Here is a 19,331-nt window from a genome sequence, read left to right on the forward strand (position 1 = left end):
CTGAACAAGTTGTTGTCCCACCAGAAATTAAACGCTTCAAATGATTCAAAATTAAATTCTGAAACTTATCTAAAAGAGGCCTCCTCGGTTTAGTAGTATAAATGAGTTCCATAGGCTCACATATACAGTACAATTAGATGCAATATCGTATAGTTTAAAAGATAAACTCAAGGTAAGTTTACCTGTGATTTTAGATATATCGTTTGAATAGGAACCCTCGTAGAATTTGGTTAACTGCCAGTTTCAGTTTAATTATTATTTGCTACAATAAGCGTCTGATGGCCACACGCGTTGTAACTATGACAATGTCCATTCATGTGTTAATAACATCAAGTTACAATATTAACAAAATTTCGGAATTTTGTAGCGTATCCATTCCGTATATTCCTAATATGCTAAAGCGAAAATCAATGTAAGTAACTAAATATTTTATGCGGACTGTTTCACATGTTTTCTTCCTCGTATTGGTGCCATATTATTTACCAACACTTTCTGAAGATTATCGACGATTTTGACGAAGGATTAATAAAATTACACTACTATTGAGTTTACTGGTACAATATTTTTCGTTCAAATAAATAAAATCTTCTCTTGGATCGATAAACTGTTTATAAAATTAATAAGTTTGTACGTTTCTCGAAAATTATTATCAGAAAATAAAATCGTTTCATTTGTTCAGGTTTAAATCTTTAGGTTGTTTGCTTTCAAGTAACGTTGAATTCATCATAATTGACTTCTAGTTAAAGGACGTTATTCAAAAACTTAACAATGTAAAATTTTGTGGAAAGGGATTAAAATTGAATAGAATCAATTATCAAAGAAGAATCTAATTGTCAATTTTATCATTCGCTAACAATCTAAGCACTCAAACTAGACCAAGTTTGTAATTAGTCAATTGAATAAGTTTTTAGTTTAGTGTATCATCATCATTATCATCTTTATTTTTGTATTAATTATGAAGACCCTAGAAACGTTCCATTTTTAATGTTATTGTGCTCGGTCGTGTCTTGAATACAACCCTCTAATTTTTTTAATTGAAAGTAAGTTTCTTACCGATTTCGTATGTGACACGATGTAGTAATTCCAGCAACTGTTTTTGTTCATCCAACGTTATATTAAATTTGGACAAACCAATCATTTCTGTCCATCCTGGTCAAAACTCAAGATAACAATTTTGAGCGCTGATAAAAACTACCGGAAACAAGATGTCCGATGTACGAATAATAGAATCCTTTAACTAAATAATTACTCTTGAATGTTTTAAGATGGAGAACTATCAACATCTGAGTTAGAAAATAATGTAAATATTCACGGTTCTCCTATGAAGCCATAAAAATATCGATAATCGATTCATCATATTGGGGCATTGTGCTGATAGTCATATCATTAGAAGAGTCATAACGTTATTTCACAAATTCCTCGTTTTTCAATCAATGAATTTTGATAAAATCGGAAATCATATCTTTGTATGGCAAATTTGCTTTTTTTTTCAATTCGAACGGTTATGCAATCTCTGGACGAGCCGTCTTTTAATTAAGATTAGAAGTGTAATATATAATCCGAATGGTCATCGAAATTAAAAAAATAATGTGATGGACGATCTAACGTTGTGTTTCACAACTAGAGGTGTACGAGTTCCTGTGATTGCAAGTTTATCTGTTTATCTGCGTAACTTTTATAAAAAATAGCTTACTACCATCTTTTGATTTTTTCCTCTCGCGTTCAAAATAATCTCAATCGAGTCGAAACAAATTCCGGATATTAATATTGGTAAACATATCATCTTACAAAATCAAAAATGATTTCTCGAAACAAAAGAAAATAAAATTTTTCATTCTGTTCAATATCGCTATAGTGATATTCCATAAACTCACACATGATTATGAATGATCATTCTCACGATTATCGGCTCTGCAGCAATTTTCACTAGAACATATATAATGAAACGAGTGAAGTATTGAATATCAATTTCAACATAATCCTAATATGCTAGGGCTATTGTACCAATACTCATCTCATCAGAAGACTCGCCATGTTATTTTTAGGTTTTTAACGGTATCAAACTTATGATGATGAGAGATTATGAAATTATAGAGCCATAGTACTCAAGGAAGAGCAAGGATGTGAAAATAAAGTACGGAAAAGTGGGACGTGACAAGGGTAATTTAAGTAAGCAGAAGGCTTCTCGTATCTAAACTTTTACTTTCTACCAGAGGAGTCGAACTTAGGCATCTTAGCGATACGAATCATCCGAGTCTCTGATAGGTCAGAAAGTAAGTCATTCTTATATCCTTGCTTATACCATCACGGTGAAAAGAAAGAATTTTTGTACAAGCACTTGTACGGACAAGTCCATTCGACTTGAATGCATAATTCCAAGTAACATTTTTAATATTAATAAATACTTGTAGCTGTCTTCAATGCTACATAATAAATCTTGCAATAAAACTTTAAACTCCACGAAAGCCTACTGAAAACCTCTATAAGAGCATGTTCCTGCCAAGTGGACCATTCTTCATAAGGTTTATAAATCAAAATGAAGAATCAGCATAAACCTGCTTTAAAACTCCAAATCCAAGAAAATTTTGAAACCAGCTTTACGATCAACATTAAATTTATTTGGATGGAATGAATTCCGCTATGAATAAACTGACGTTTTGATAATTTTTTTTTGTCGTGAATACGACTTACTTTACTATGGGGTGCCTTTTCAAAATTTACCCTCTGAGAGAGTGATAAGTTTTTGATCGTGAATATCTCTTGTTGTATCTAACGAATCAACATAATTTCTACCACATGGTATCGGAAATATGATCACAATTTTATGATAAAATTTTCAGTTGTGTGACATAATCTCAAATAATTCAAAATTAAACTTTTCTGAAATGTTTGGTATAAATGAGTATCAATAGGGATAATTCATAAGGCTCGTTTGCTCGTATTTTTAAAGCTCATAGCTCAGTGATCTGTGGAAGGATTTATATAATCTAACTACTAATAGAATCGAAATTTTCCAACTTAAACGTGTATAGCAAAAGCATTGAAGTATTTCAATAGTACACTATTGAAAAACCTATTTCATTTGGCCCATGTCAACACCAGCCAATCAGAACGCGTACTGAGGAAGAGAAAAAGAATCTGCTGCTGTACAACAAATTGTACGAGAAAAATGTTCCGAAAAGTGTTGAATATCGTAGTGAGTTCCTCAATGCGACTATTTTTATAGATGTTAGGACCGCCCATTAGTGAAAAAGCTACAAACGAAATCACGTAAAAAGAAAGCTCTTAACAAAAATAGGACCAGTTTGGATTCTATCGCCACTGCGAGCAGATATATTTTGTATCGTTTGCAAAGCTAGTTTCGCTTCCGACAAGAGCGATTACGTCACAGCTGCCAGTCATTTGCAATGGTGAAAAAGCAACCGTTTAGAGCATTACACAAAATCAGCCGTTCTAATGGCTCAAAAGTTTTCTAAAGAACTATTAGGATTTCTTGCTCGCAAATCGAAGGGAAATATCCTCAGTTTAGTGCAAATCTAGAACTGTTTGATTTGATTTGTGCATTTTTCGCTGTGTGAAATTCACAGTAATCGAGATCAAGTGAAGCCTTCTTTGTTTTTGCGAAAAATGTGAAGAAGGGGAATGCTTGCATAATTCATACAATTGATCAACTAATTGATATTCGGAGGTGTTTAGGAACATGTCCGTTGTTTTCGTATTCACGACATCCAGTTATGTCTCTGACATTACCCACCCGCCTTTTTTTTTTTACTATGTGTGTGTCATGTCTACTTTGAATGCAATTAGTAAGAATATATTTTTTTACGAGTTTGAGACTGTTTCCGAACGTAAAAACTTCATGCGCTTTTATTTTTATCGTGAATGTAAGGATAAAAATAAGAATGATAACTAATCGCCTTGAAATAAATGCGGTTTTTGCGAAAGTCTTCATGATTTATGAAAATTATTTTTCGTGATTCATCGTCTTTTTTGTATAAAACTATTTCGTGGCGGTAAAACTTGTGCATACGTTCTGAACATGAATTATAAAAGTCCATCATACTTCCTCGTTTTTGCATTTCGAAGTTTATTTGATGTTAATAAATGCTAGTATAGAACATCAAAATGGCGGCCATGAAATTTCCTTTAATGCAAATTACACTTAACCTAAGAAGCAATAAATCAAATAGCCTACAACTAATGTGTCATAAATGTACTTTAGAACCCTCAAATTTACTCTGAGTGAAATTGTCATAGAATGAACACGCACACACACAAAACTAGATTTATGGAAGAATTTAACTGACAATAATGTTTTAAAGAAAATGTTTGAAAGCAATATTAAGAGTGTTTGCATGGTTTTATTCTAGTGCAAATTGTTTTATTTTCAGCCAAGTTGTTAGTCTTGGTAAAGGGTTTTAAAGAAGCTTTAAAAACTATGATATTACTTCTCGAAAGAGACTCTTATTATAGTTGTCATAAAACAGGTAGTGATTGAAAAATCAATTACAAAACTCCTATAAATTATAATCAAAACCATAAGGCATTCGAATTGTTACTTGGGAATGTCACCCCTGATCAAAATCAATCAGCTCATCGAATGCAAAAACTCAGTAGAAATCCGACACCCATCATGGAAGGCAAACGGTTAAAAAAAAACTCACAGAAGGTTCATTTGCTGGTGAGCACAGAAACCTTTTCCACGGCGTTTACGAACCGCACCGAGTGCAAGTCAGTTCAATATTAATGTTGATTTTGTGAAGGGCCTCAGTTTCAATCGTCGCGTCCATGCAATACGAAATGCAAAAAGGAGAACAAAGCGGAATATGCTTGATATCTCGTCTAGTTTATGGTACCAGCTACCGGAAAAAAATTGAATAGCGTCTTGAAACACCCTCGAACTTTATCATGCGTTTTCGTCAATTTTCTTGTACAAGTATTATATTCATGGCACGAGTCTTGTGGTTTTTCAAGCGTCGTTATAATTGAAGGTCTTTCGGTCCTCTAGCCTGCTACTGAATTTTGCCCGGATCGAACTTCCGTTTCGAAAGTAACGGGGGAAAATTATAAAAGTGCACTCGATTTTCTCAAAGACCGCATAACCGATTTTCTTCAATTCATATTGAAACGAAAGACCCTTTAGTCCCAAAAATTGTGCAAAATTGTGGAAAAAAAGTGCACTCGATTTATTCAAAGACCGTTCAACTAATTTTCACAAGCTTAGGTTCAAATGAAAGGTTTTACAATCCCATAGAACTTTATCAAGTTTAACTTTCGATTCCGGAATTACAGGCTGATAAACATATAAAATTTCAATTACAATAGCGTGTTTTTATACATGATGCTGAAAATTGAGCAAAATACTTTAAACTATTCGTATAATTCTTCCAATGAACAGGTTTGGTTTGTTGATGACCAAATTAATTGATTTTGGGTATCTCGGTTCTTCGTTCCTGACATACCGAAAAAAGAAACCGTGTACTTTAAACCGGAAATCACTCCAACGACTGCATCAATTTTCACAAACTCAGATTCAAATGAAAAGTTTTGTGTTCCCATAATTCCATGTAGGAATTTGTTCGGAACCGTCTTTTGGTTCTGGAAGCACAGAGTAAGTGTATATGAGATTGCAACTCGTCATTTAGAGCAATAATATGAAATAACGAAAAATTCTTCTTAATTTGACTCAAAATTATTTTAATTTATAGGTTGCGTTAGTTTGCTGGTAAAACGAACCGATTTCAGCTATGTCAGTTCCGGAAGTCCCAGAAATAGTGGTCAAAGATTGAAAAAACGGAACTGTATTCATTTTCTCAGAGACGGCTAAGTCGCTTTTCACAAATTTAGATTCAAACGAAAGGTTTACAAGACCAGTTGTCGTATGTTCGAGGCCCGACTTGGAAGGTTTCTAAGTGCCAGTAGGATCGTAGTACTAGCCATGCTGTACGCTACAAATTGGCTGCAAGGTCTGTTGAAACAGAAAGTTCTAATTCCACAAAAGGAATTTATTGTCAAGACTTTGCTTTGCTTTTGAAAGGTTTATTGGTCTCATGGTCATTTGGTCCCCGGTTCCCGAACAATAGGGTGCAATGTGTTTAAAATTCATACCGTCATGAAGAGCAAAAGTGCAAAAGAAAACGAAGAATTCTTATAAATTTGACTTGATTTTTTTTAGAAATGGGAAACGATTTTTTTCTAGAAATTCGCTAGTATATGCTCAAACAAACATTCAAACAAAAGAGCCCTTTTCAACAAGCTTAGATGACTATAGACTCATTGATCAAGTTCGTAGTTCAAATGATTGTCACCTTCGGTTCCGGAGATAGAATGATATAAGTGACAGTGATGAAAAAATATCGAATAATCGAAAAATCACCGCTGAAAACTATCATGTCCCATTTTCGGTAGCGATTATAACTATCCGCAAAATAAACGTTAATTATGATCACTCGAGCTGAACTTATTTTCAGAATACAGGTTAGTTGTAGAACTGAATTCAATTCGTAATACAGGAACTGAATTCTGTTCCAAAATTTAGCTCAAAAATTCACGTTCCGAATTCAGTTCTAGCTTGCAGGTTCTGAATTCTGAAACTGAATAAACATCACGCTACAGTGAGAATGATTTTGAATGATTATTTCATCATCATGTGTGAGTTTATGGAACATCACTATAAAGGTGTTGTTGAAATGGATGAAATTTTCCTTCGAGTGATCGTAATGCTCATTGATTCATTATTCGATTGTCTGAAATTTTACAAGCATTTATAAAATCGAGTACTAGCCAAATTGATTTTGGTGATCTGTCTGTTCCTTTCGTAACACCCCCGGAATCACAACCTAAATTTTGGCTTTACCTATCAGGCTTCCAGCCGTTGATCAGTAATGAGGATGTGCAGAAGATAGTTGCTCGCTGTTTGGAATTAGAAGGACCTTTTGATGTTATTCGTCTAGTACCTAAAGGAATTGACACATCAAACATGACTTACATCTCATTCAAAGTTGGTCTGGATCCAGCATACAAGCAGCAAGCTCTCAACGCTGCGTGCTGGCCAACTGGTTTACTATTTAGAGAGTTTGTTGAGATTTCAAAAAACACAATGAGACGGCCATTCACCAACGATCCACCACCAACGATTCCAACACAGCAATAATTAGTAGTAGCGGAAATGGTTTAAATGCAACGCGATTTTCAGTGGACGGTGGGTGCCTTCGGGCCCCCATCAGAGGCGAGTATTTGAACGCATCGTTCGGTTTATCTGCATTCAATGATTGTCCTTTGCAGCCAACATCTTCCAATGATATCGTGGTCTACTACCAAAACGTTAGAGGATTGAGGACGAAAATAGATGACTTGTTCCTGAATTCTGCAGAATGTGACTTTGACGTGGTGATTATGACTGAAACTGGTCTTGACGATTGCATAACTTCTCTGCAGTTATTTGGGACGGCCTACAACGTTTTTCGATGCGACCGTTGTCAACGCAACAGTAATAAATCGCGCTTCGGTGGCGTGCTAATAGCTGTGGCACAGCGATACACTAGTAAAACGATACACACGATGGCTGGACAGAATTTGGAACAAATATCTATCGCCACGAAAATTAAAGGTAAAAATCTAGTCATATGTGCTATTTACATTCCCCCGGATCGAAGCCAGGATCTGAACGTGATCAATGAGCGTATTGCTTCTTTGAACGAATTGTGTGATAAAACTTCGGATGACGATACAGTTATTGTGTGTGGTGATTATAACCAGCCTCGTATGCAGTGGAGTAAGAGCAACAATAGCATTGTTTGCTATACCTCACAATTGCCACCTGCTAGTCACACACTGCTTGATGGAATGGAATTCCTTGGTCTCGGACAGAGGAATCTGGTGTTTAATTCGCTAGGCCGAACACTCGATCTTTTGTTTTGCTCTAACGATTGTGTAGTTGATCGTTGTCTTAACCCGTTGCTTCCCGTGGACAATCATCATCCGCCGCTAACCATTCAACTGTTCACGATTGCGGATAGTACCCAATTGCCGACGATTAGCGATAGCAGTGCTTCCCGTCCATTGAATTATCGGTTGGTGGACTTCTTTGCTTTGTCCGATCATCTTTACAATGTCGATTGGGACTTATTGTTTGGTACCGGTGATGTCGATGATATGGCAGAGATCTTCTGCGACGAAATCAATCGTTGGCTTGAGTCAAATGTACCTCGTGTTAGGCAACCCGTTTCTCCTGCTTGGAGCACATTAGAATTACGCAAATTAAAACGAGAGCGTAATGCAAAACAGCGCAAATTGCTTCGACGACGTAATGCTTCCAACGTTGCTAACTTTCATCGATCTGCCAATGCTTATCGTGCTCTTAATGCTAGTTTATACAAAGCATATGTACTTCGCATGCAGACTAGTCTAAGGCGTAACCCTCGTAGTTTTTGGCGATTCGTTAATTCGAAAAGAAAAAACTCATCTGTACCTACAAATGTTTTCCTCGAGGATGAGGCTGCCCAATCAGTTTCTGAATCTTGTGAATTGTTTGCCAGGCATTTCGCTGGTGTGTTTTATAGTCATCTGACTTCAAATGAAGAGACGGAAATTGCTGTTGCTGATGTTCCTGCTGACCTAATTAGTTTGAATACTTTCATCGTTACCTCTGAGATGGTTTCACGCGCTGCAAAAAAGTTGAAATGCTCATATTCTCCCGGGCCAGACGGTTTACCCGCTGTTGTTTTAAATCGATGTATTGGTGCATTGGCTGAGCCATTGAGTACAATTTTTAGTCGATCTTTTGAGCAGGCAAAATTCCCGTGCATATGGAAGCAATCGTACATTTGTCCCATATTTAAAGATGGCGATCGGCGAAATGTTGCTAATTACCGTGGGATTACCAGTCTCTCTGCCTCATCTAAACTTTTTGAAATGATTGTAAGTGATGCTATATTAGATCGAGTGAGGAATTACGTTTCATTTGATCAGCATGGATTCATACCAGGAAGATCAGTTTCGACGAATCTGTTAACATTCACGTCTAAGTGTATCGATAGCATGGAGGAAAAACTCAAATGGATGTTGTCTACACTGATCTAAAAGCAGCATTTGACAAAATTGACCACGAAATACTTCTTTGTAAATTATATCGTCTCGGATTCTCTGCGCAGCTCGTGTCTTGGTTAAGATCATATCTGACTGGTAGAGTATTACGAGTTAAGTTGGATAACTGCACATCATCTCAATTTACGAACAATTCAGGAGTTCCTCAAGGTAGTAATTTGGGACCATTACTTTTCGTACTGTTTTTCAACGATGTCTCATTTGCTTTGCCAAATGGCTGCAAATTGATCTATGCAGACGATTTGAAATTGTACCTCGTAGTTCGTACCGTAGAGGATTGCCAGCGGTTACAATATCTACTTGAATTGTTCGTAGATTGGTGTCACAGAAACAAGCTATTTATTAACGTGACAAAATGTCAGGTGATTACGTTCCACCGTACTTTGAATCCGGTAAAATTTAATTACAGTATTGGTGGCTCTGTTCTGACTAGAGTTAACCAGGTGAGCGATTTGGGAGTATTGTTGGATGAAAAACTGACCTTTGATTCACATCGATCACTGATTATTTCAAAAGCTTCACGTCAATTGGGATTCATTTCAAAAATCGCTAAGGACTTTAAAGATCCTCATTGCCTGAAGGCATTATATTGCTCACTCGTTAGACCTATTCTTGAGAACGCTTCATCAGTTTGGTTACCGTATCAGCTCTCGTGGTGCATGCGAATTGAACGAGTTCAAAAGCGGTTTGTTCGTTTAACATTACGGAATTTACCGTGGAGAGATCCCTCGAATCTTCCACCATATCCGGATAGATGTCAACCAATCGGAATCGAATCGCTGTTACGTCGCCGTAAAATACAACAGGCAGTAGTTATTGCAAAACTGATCAACGGAGAAATCGATGCACCGGAATTGCGATCCGAAATTAATTTTCGAGCACCGAACAGAACCCTGCGGAATGGCACTCATTGGGTACTATTCAGCAAAGATTTCATAGAACTAGTTTTGGATGTAATGAACCGATAACCGCTGCTATTCGATCATTCACTGCTGTAGAAGATCTTTTTGAGTTTGGCGAATCATCCAGCCGCTTCGCTAGTAAAGTCAAACGATCTTCTGCGTTTTGATATTTTTTCTAGTCTTTAGTTTTTGTTTTTAATTATATTATGTGTATTTTGTTTTTAATAATGTTATGTGACTATTAGTTTTAGATGTATTGTGATAATTATTATATGTTGTTTTTTTAAAAGATGGTGGTTTTTGCGCCCATTTGAGAATGACATATTTTATGTTCAACTCAAATGGGTTTTTCTCCACCCATATCCATGTAGATTTCGTATCCGATGGATATTACAATAATAAATAAATAAATAAATAAAAATAAAATCAATCTGAATTAGTTGGTGAGCCAAAATTAGTGTCAGAAATTATTTCATAGAATGATAAAAAATTCATGAGACTGCTTTGAAGAAAGAGAAAGGCATTATCACACCACTAGGTGGATTAAGAAGGGTTTTTTATGGCGATGACCGAAAATATCGTAAATAATTCTTTAAGATAAATCTACAAGCTTTTAGAAGAACCGACTAATTGAAATTGCTCGTAACTCTAATTTTCTACCCGGATATCATATTGAACCCTCTGCCTCAAGTGATGTGATAGATTAATAGATTAATGGTAAAGCAAAAAGCAGACATTGAAAATGAAGACCTACTGAAAATGTTTACTGGATCCTGAAGCATGTTCATTTAATAATCGTGTTGTTTTACCAACATAACATAAAAATGAAGATAATGAACCGAAAATTGACACCATAAGAGACTAAGCACGGTTACGCTTTTCATTTGACAAACATCAATGTTACATTTTGTTCGAATGTATTCTTACATTTTTGATGTGATCGTTTCCGAGAGCTAACGTTTAAATCGATTGTGAATTTGGAACACCATCTAACGAATATCAGAAAAATATTTATGAATAAGAAATTTGTTTTTTGCAAGAATTCGACATGATTCACTCGTATTTTTTTTTTCATGCAGTTCGTTTAAGTGTTTAAATTCTGAAACACAAAATCAAAACTGAAGTAATGAACGCAAGTAAAGACGTTATCTCTTGCGTCGTCGTTTTTTCAAAAACAGAATATTTTCATTTTAAAAGAAGTTCGTCGTGCTTTTCACTGAATTTATATTGCAAAAATGACCATCGTTTCAAAACATCACACATAACGCTTGAATTTATGTTGCAAAAATTTCCGTCGTAGCAGTAATACGCCTGAAGTTATACCCAACAACTTCAAGTGCGTTACGTTTAAATTTCATCGAAAGCAGTCCGAATGGATCATGATCCGAGAAATCTTAATCATGGTGTATTATCATAACCTGAAAATATATTATTTTCCCCAAATCATGACTCGTTTTGCTCATTTCTAGAATCGAAATTTTGCCCGTGTAGTGAATTCCACACTTTGGTCCTTCTAATAGGCAGAAATGAATCCTGTACAGTATCTTGATAGCTTCTTTCAATGAAATATGCAAATCCGAAATGAGATAATCGACGTCAAAAATCGTTGAAAATTTTAGTAGTGAAAAGGGGAAAAGTTTCGCAATTCACACAATCGATCAACTATCAATTCGAATTCGAAAGTGTTGAGAAATCGTGTCAGTTTTATTCGTATTCACGACATCCAGTTCTGTCTCTGACATTACACACCCGTACTTTTACTCGTTCTGTTGAACAAGACTGATATGTCGCTCACTAAGTCACGACCGTCTAATTCTACTGAAACTGTTAGCATAGATTTTTTATGTTGTTACGTTATGTGCAACAGGAGTTGTCTACATTTATAAACTTATCACTTTTTCCAGAAAGCAATGATATTCCTTCAAATAAATAACTACCATTCATTCTATGAACTCTTCAAACTACACAAACTAAGTTGTTTTTCATTTTGATATTTAATTTTTACACAATATCAGTATGAATTTTATTTTATCAAAAAATTTTCCTCTCCGACGAATTTTAGTAGGTTATGTTCATATCAGTGACTAAAAATTCACCTCACGGATAATAATTTATAAAGCCATTTCTCAAAAAATCAAATCACTACTAAAAGTTATAACTAAATTGCTATCACCTCCATTTTGACAGGAAGGTGATTAAATCGTGGTGACTATCACCTCACGTAATGCCAACATTTGATAGTGATATTAGTCTTTCAGCAGTGGTGACAGAGCTTGGTGATAATCACCTTACGTGATTCTACCCCTGTGTCCGGCCCGTACCCAGGATTTCGTTTCGGGAGGGGCCCACAAATAAGAAATAATGCGTCTAAGTGATGATTCTTGTGCATTTAGTACTTTTTGTTTTATTTTTTATTGAAGAGTGAGTGCAAGTATGTTGCATTTTAAGTGAATATGTACTCACATATTTCGGATTGGACAATGAGAGATTTAAGCGAAAATTTCTATGTGTCAAAGGGAAGGGATCGATTTTTACATTTCTTCTAGTCCTAGTCCCATAGTTCGAATTCGACTTCTAGTTCTGGAAAAGCTGAGTGATAAGTATTAACACCTTCAATTTCAATGGTGTGTTCGTATAAGCCACGATGTAAGAAGGAACAAATATTTCGAAACTATTCAGTAAGCTCTTCTAGTTTTGCAAAATTTGTTGGTCATTTGTCGAACATATGGTCAAGCTGATTTTAACAAATTTATATTCAAATGAAGTGCCTTATAATCCCACGTGATCCTATTTAATTTCATCGAGTCAACTTCCGTGTCTGGATCAGAGATGCCTGCAGATTTGTTTGTAAATCAGCAGATTTATAAAATAAGCTGTAGACATGTTTCAATTGCAGACTTTTTTGTATACTTTTGAAAATCACGTTTTTAGTAGACGTTTGTAAAAATTTACCGATTTTTTAAATTTCCGCGATCTTTTTTTTTGTTCGCTATACCAATTCCGTGGTTCATTCTTTAAACAAAATTTGGAGTTCGCGTACTTTTTTTCGAGTTAAAATTTTTCAATATATTTGAGATTTTCAGGGGAATATATGCATGAATATATTTGAAATTTTACAGGGTGATGAGAATAAAATTTAAATTCCTAATTGGGAGTGATGATGTAACAAAAGAAAAATGTTCTTAGTTGCATTCAAAAACTTCGAAACGGAACTCACATAAATTTCTAAGAGCTCACACCGATTTTCAATCGCTCCAATAATTCACACTTATACTTTTATTACCGAAATCGGTAATGTCCTGTTCTCTTGCGTATAATAATGGAGTAAGTCAACAGTAACCAACCGACACCATCATTATCAGCATAGGCGAACATGCTTCTGAAGCGTACTCGCGTTAATCTTTTTTATCCTGAGTATGCAAGTGCAACATCCAGCGGCAGGACATCTTTTTCATTCGCAGAATCTTGCTAAAACTATGATATGTTTGCTCAGTACTAATCATAATGGCACTTTCTGATCATCCAGTACCATTTCCTTTAAGTTTGACATTGATTGTAATCACTGTGAAACCCGACTTTTGAACCTCGAAAATAAATTCGATTGCATAAAGATTTAAAACTGGTTGATAAAATACTCTAATTAGCACATCTTGTTAGTTGATAACCAAAAAATTCATTTCTGTTCCTGATTCCGGAAATAAAAGTTAAAAAACCCAAAATGAAAATTACTTTACTTCGATTTCGGTAGGGGCCCGGGCCCCTTCGGCCCCCCCTCTGGGTACGTGCCTGCCCTGTGTTCCAATGAAACTTCTCATTTAAGCCATGTAGTGGTGAATTAATTATGTGGCTGTGAATGCGGTCTAGAAATAACATTATCGTTTGAATTTTTTTGATAGTTATAGTTATTTCGTGGAGAAGATTGGTTGTTGCATAGTTTTTTTCTGATTGTAAATGACGAATTATATCTAAACAAAAATGCATTAAACTGCCGCTCCTCCATTGAAAACGAAGATACTCGGAGTAGTGAAAGAGATTAACGGCAAATTTATTTGCGATGCGCTGAGCCAGAATGCAGCCGATACAGCCAAACGTCGCTAAATCCACATAATTTCGCACGCCATATCGGAGTTCTTCGCCCAGATGTGTTTAATTTGTTGGAACTATGGGTGATGATTCAATATCTGAGGAGGAAGTCGTGAAAAGGAAATTGAAACCATCGGCAGCATCAGAATTTACGAAAAGCGGGGATCAAGCTATATGGTGAAAATATCAAAAACACGTGTTCTAGGTGGTATACTGAATTGGGAAGAACTACGTGATCGCGCAGATCCCCAATTAGCGCCATTCGACGTTAAATTGAATAACAAAAACATTGCCGAATATGTAGGTCACGTGCGATCAGAAGTGGATAAAATCATTACCAAGGAAGTAAAGCACCAAATGATTTCGATCAAGTTTGATACAACAACAAAAAACTACAAAAGTGTCCTTGGAGTGAATGTACAATTTTTCAAGGGAACACAACTCGTTAAACGCACTCTTGGTAAGTATTGATGTTTTGATAAAGTGCGTAAACCATTCGATATTCCAAAGCATTTTTTTGCGTAACCTATTTTAATAAAACTACAAGGATCAGCCCCACGGGGTTGTTCGAGCCATTGATGTGGAACAAGGCAACCAAAATTTCTAATGATCGACATTTTCAATCAAACAGTTCAACCAACCGTCAGACTTTTGAATCCGCAACTGCACGAGAGTCTGCTTAGATTGATCTTTATTAGGAACCAACACCGAGCACGCGAACCCAAAATATAGACTCTATTTGTTTTGATTTATATTTGTTTTGTAGCCGACGAGATTACATCAATACCCCAAATGTATGCAATTATAAACTTTTTCTCATTATTAATCGAGTTCATCTTATATAAATTAGGAATTAATCTTAAGCACTCAAACTTTACCCTGGGGTAGTTGCAAATTTCTCAGGCGAAAACAACATAACATGGAATTTCATCCGAACTCGCATGACACAAGATCAAAGCATACCAAGTAAAGCTTCAAATCGTTTTATGGCACTTTTTGTCTTGCTGTCTACCAACATCCTGCCTCTAGCATGCTACGCGTAGGACTGAAACGTAAATATAATTTTGCTTCTATTTATAGATTCGCGAGCTTAAAACAGCTTCGCTTTTGCATCTATTGACCAATCAGAGCTATGCTTTCGCATTGATATATCGCTTACTACTTCAAAAGCGTCGTCTATGGCAGGGAAATCCGGTATGCCGGAGATTTTTATCAGACAAAATAGGACACTGCTCGCTACTAATCAAAATTTCTATCATTTATAAATGAAAATACGTGGCTTGATACATTCAAATCGAGTCTTAGAAATATTTCCAATCAATTAATGAAATAATAATAATAATTGATACAAAATATACTGAGCCGTAAGTGTTTAAAACCAGACCATATTTTTACGAGTATTTTTTCTTGAGTTTCTGATTTGCACCTCATATAGAAAATAAAGATGTGTACCACATCAAAAACACATGCGGATTGATAAAAAAGGTATCTTTTCACTACTAAAATTTTCAACGATTTTTGACGTCGATTATCTCATTTCGGATTTGCATATTTCATTGAAAGAAACTATCAAGATGCTGTACAGGATTCATTTCTGCCTTTTAGAAGGACCAAATTGTGGAATTCTCTACACGGGCAAAATTCCGATTCTAGAAATGAGCAAAACGAGTCATGATTTGGGGAAAATAATATATTTTCATGTTATGATAATACGCCATGATTAAAATTTCCTGGATCGTGATCCATTCGGACTGATTTCGATGAAATTTAAACGTAACGCACTTGAAGTTGTTGGGTATAACTTCAGGCGTGTTTCTGCTTCGATGGAAGTTTTTGCAACATATATTCAGGCGTTATGTGTGATTTTTGCAACGATGGTCATTTTTGCAATATAAATTCAGTGAAAAGCACGACGAACTTCTTTTAAAATGAAAATATTCTGTTTTGGAAAAACGCACGACGCAAGAGATAAGTTTGATTTTGTGTTTCCGAATTTAAACACTTCAACGAACTGCATGTGAAAACACGAGTGAATCATACCTCTTAAAAAGAATTTCTATGTCGAATTCTTGCAAAAAATCGTCTTATTCATAGTATTTAGGTGCATCAATACAGCTTGTGTTGTTATATCTATGAAACAAATTAATCAAAGTGGTTGAACAAAATATTTTAATGTTATGTTTAATTCTCTATCAGCCGGTTGGTAAAACAACACGATTATTAAGATTCTATAACATATCCCCGAAAACTATTCTCCTGAACAGTAAAAAAAAACGAAGCCTTTTCCCCAGAAATTAATTGCCCGGAAAGTAATAATCTCCAGAAATACAAACTTTAGAATGTAATAAAATCCAGAAAAAAATTCCCAGAATGTACCAAGGTCCAGAAAACCATTCACCCGAAGGCATTAGTCGTTAGAATATTATTATTGGAATAATACCGTTTGGCATAATAGATCAACATGCTGCTTAATAGAATTTGTTCTAATTTACTGCGATTTTGAAAGGTCTAATGCGGCTACGCCACATCGTTTTTAATGACCTGCTGTCCGACCTCGCTGCCGCTCGTTCGTACTTAACTGAGGGATAGCCCCTAGCTTTGGGTAATGCGGACAAACGCCCGCAACTAGACAGAGGTGATTTCTGCGGTGGCGCTGCCTCGATCTCAATCATCTATGACGAACAGAATATTGTGGTAACATTAAATAAGATACTTATATAAAATGATAGTGATATTGTAAATGATATTTACAACACTTTATCACTAGAAGATTCCAAAGTAAGACGATAAGTGAGTTAAACAATGCATCAAAACAATCTATTGTTAGTACACGACCGAAGTAACGACAAAAGGTTAGCTTGTTACTATATACCATATGCGGAAACAAATACCCAATTTAAAGAAGCTATGTTTGAATTTAAATAATTGTAACTAAATGATTTTATACTTGTTATATAATTCGATTGATTTCTATTAAACTCGTTATTCTCAGAACCCTCTTTTTCAGACTCACAAAGCTTGAAATAAGCAGTTGCCTTGAAAATTACAGGTAATTAGTATTCCCGAAATTTTCTGGAATTTTTTTTTGTCGGATTGGTTCATTCTAATCAGGCGCGTACCCAGAAAAAAATTTCGAGGGGTGTTTTCTAATCTAGGGGAGACATCGGACACTTTTAAGAAATTGAAAAAAAACCATTAAAACTGGGTTTTTACCCATATCATTTGTACCGCGTCATCTCCAAGCGCGTTTAACGGGTGGCAACTAAAATTTTGGAATTTTTTCGAGGCTTGTATGCTCTCTTTCTCCTCTTTCTGCTAGTATTTTCTGTTTTGTTCCTGTTTGCTTAGTTTCGGCTTCGACAGTTTACAATATTCTAAGAAGCCCAACAACTGCTTGTAAGGAAGGTAGTGGAAGACCAGCCAAAATTATGGACGCAAAAGGACTTCGTTCTCTTTCTCGCGCCTTCAACATCAAGGATTCACTGAGTCAAAGGGATGCCGCAAAAAAGTTCAACTGTTCTCACCAGTACATTTGCAAAACGTTGAAAAAAGTCGGAACAAAGTGCCGAAAGAAGACGCGAGCCCCGGGACATACTGACGCACAGATTTCAACGCTGAAGTCCCAATGCCGCTGGTTGATTGAAATTTTTTCCGGAAAAAGTTTTGTTTTGGACGACGAAAGTTACTTCCCTCTTTCGAAGACGCAGATTCCCGCAAACGATCGATACTATTCAACGGATAGTTCTACTGTACATCCGAACATAAAATATTAGTTTGAACATAAGTTTGAACAGAACGTGATGCTGTACATTGTCATTTCCGAGAAAGGCATTTCTAAGCCATGGTTCAAGCCATCTGGGTTAGCAATCAATCAAGATGTGTACAGAACGAAGAAAGTTTTGATCCCGTTTCTTCAAAAACATCACGCTGATGGACAATACGTGTTTTGGCCGGATAAAGCGTCATCGCATTACGCCAAAAAAGACAATCGTTTCTGAATACCCATTCGATCCCATTTGTATCTAAAAACCACAACTCGATAAATCTACCTCAGTGTCGCCTAATCGAAAATTTCTTCGGGGTTTTAGCTCCTTGGTGTACAAAAACAACTGGAGAGCCACGAATTGCTGCCTGTGCTCCCTATTAATATCTTGAGTTTTGGGGAATGGTAGGGGGGGGGGGTCGAACCCCTAAGCCCCCCATGTATACGCGCCTGATTCTAGTAAATGCTTGTCTTGTAAAATATCTGTTCCTATGTTGTTTCTGTATTATTTTCCATTCTGAGGAAACAGTTTCTAGGAGATGGCATTCTGGGGAATGGTACATTCTGTTGTGTGTCTTTCTATGTGCTAATTAGTACCTTCGTGAATTTGGTTTTCGGGAGAACGGAACATTCTGGGGAAATTACTTCCTTGCTTTAATTTCTCGTACAACCGATTATTAAATAACATGCTTCAGAATCAAGTAAACATTCTCAGTAGGTCTTGCTTTTCAATGCCTGCTTTTTGCTTTACCATTAATCTATTAATCTATCACATCATTTGAGGCAGAGGGTTCATTGTGATATCCGGGTAGAAAATTAGAGTACGAGCTTTGACAGAAATGCATTCTTCAAATAACGCATTTTCGAACCATGATTAATTTTCGTGGGAGAAGAGTTATTGCTCATGATTTCATGATAAGTTAAAATGACTGGTTTCATGATTTTCTAATCATAACAGCAGTAACGGATTTCTTCCCGTGTATCGTTGATCTAGCAATCATAGACTTTTTCAACGGAAAATTCCATTGTTCATACAAAACAACTTTATGGGTTTTTCCCACTTTTCTAGCAAGCTTTCCAACTTTTTGCCTTTCTCATATAGAAAGGTTATGCAATCACTTGAAAAACCGACTAGTGAAAATTGGCCCGGAGGGCCAAGTGTCATATACCATTCGACTCAGTTCATCGAGCTGAGCAATGTCTGTGTGTGTATGTGTCAAATAATCTCACTAGGTTTTCTCGGAGATGGCTGAACCGATTTTGACAAACTAGGATTCAAATGAAAGGTCTAGTGGTCCCATACGGAATTCCTGAATTTCATCCGGATCCGACTTCTGAATCCGGAGTTATGGGGTGCGTATTAGAAGAGTTTGTGTGTCATGTTAGTTTGTGGCCGTACGAACCGACTTCGATTATACCGGTTCTCGGGTTCCGGTGCCGGAAGTGCATATAATAGTGAACCCATTTCGTTCTCTTAA

The sequence above is a fragment of the Malaya genurostris genome, chromosome 2 (genome assembly GCF_030247185.1).
Source record: "Malaya genurostris strain Urasoe2022 chromosome 2, Malgen_1.1, whole genome shotgun sequence".
NCBI classification, from domain to species: domain Eukaryota; kingdom Metazoa; phylum Arthropoda; class Insecta; order Diptera; family Culicidae; genus Malaya; species Malaya genurostris.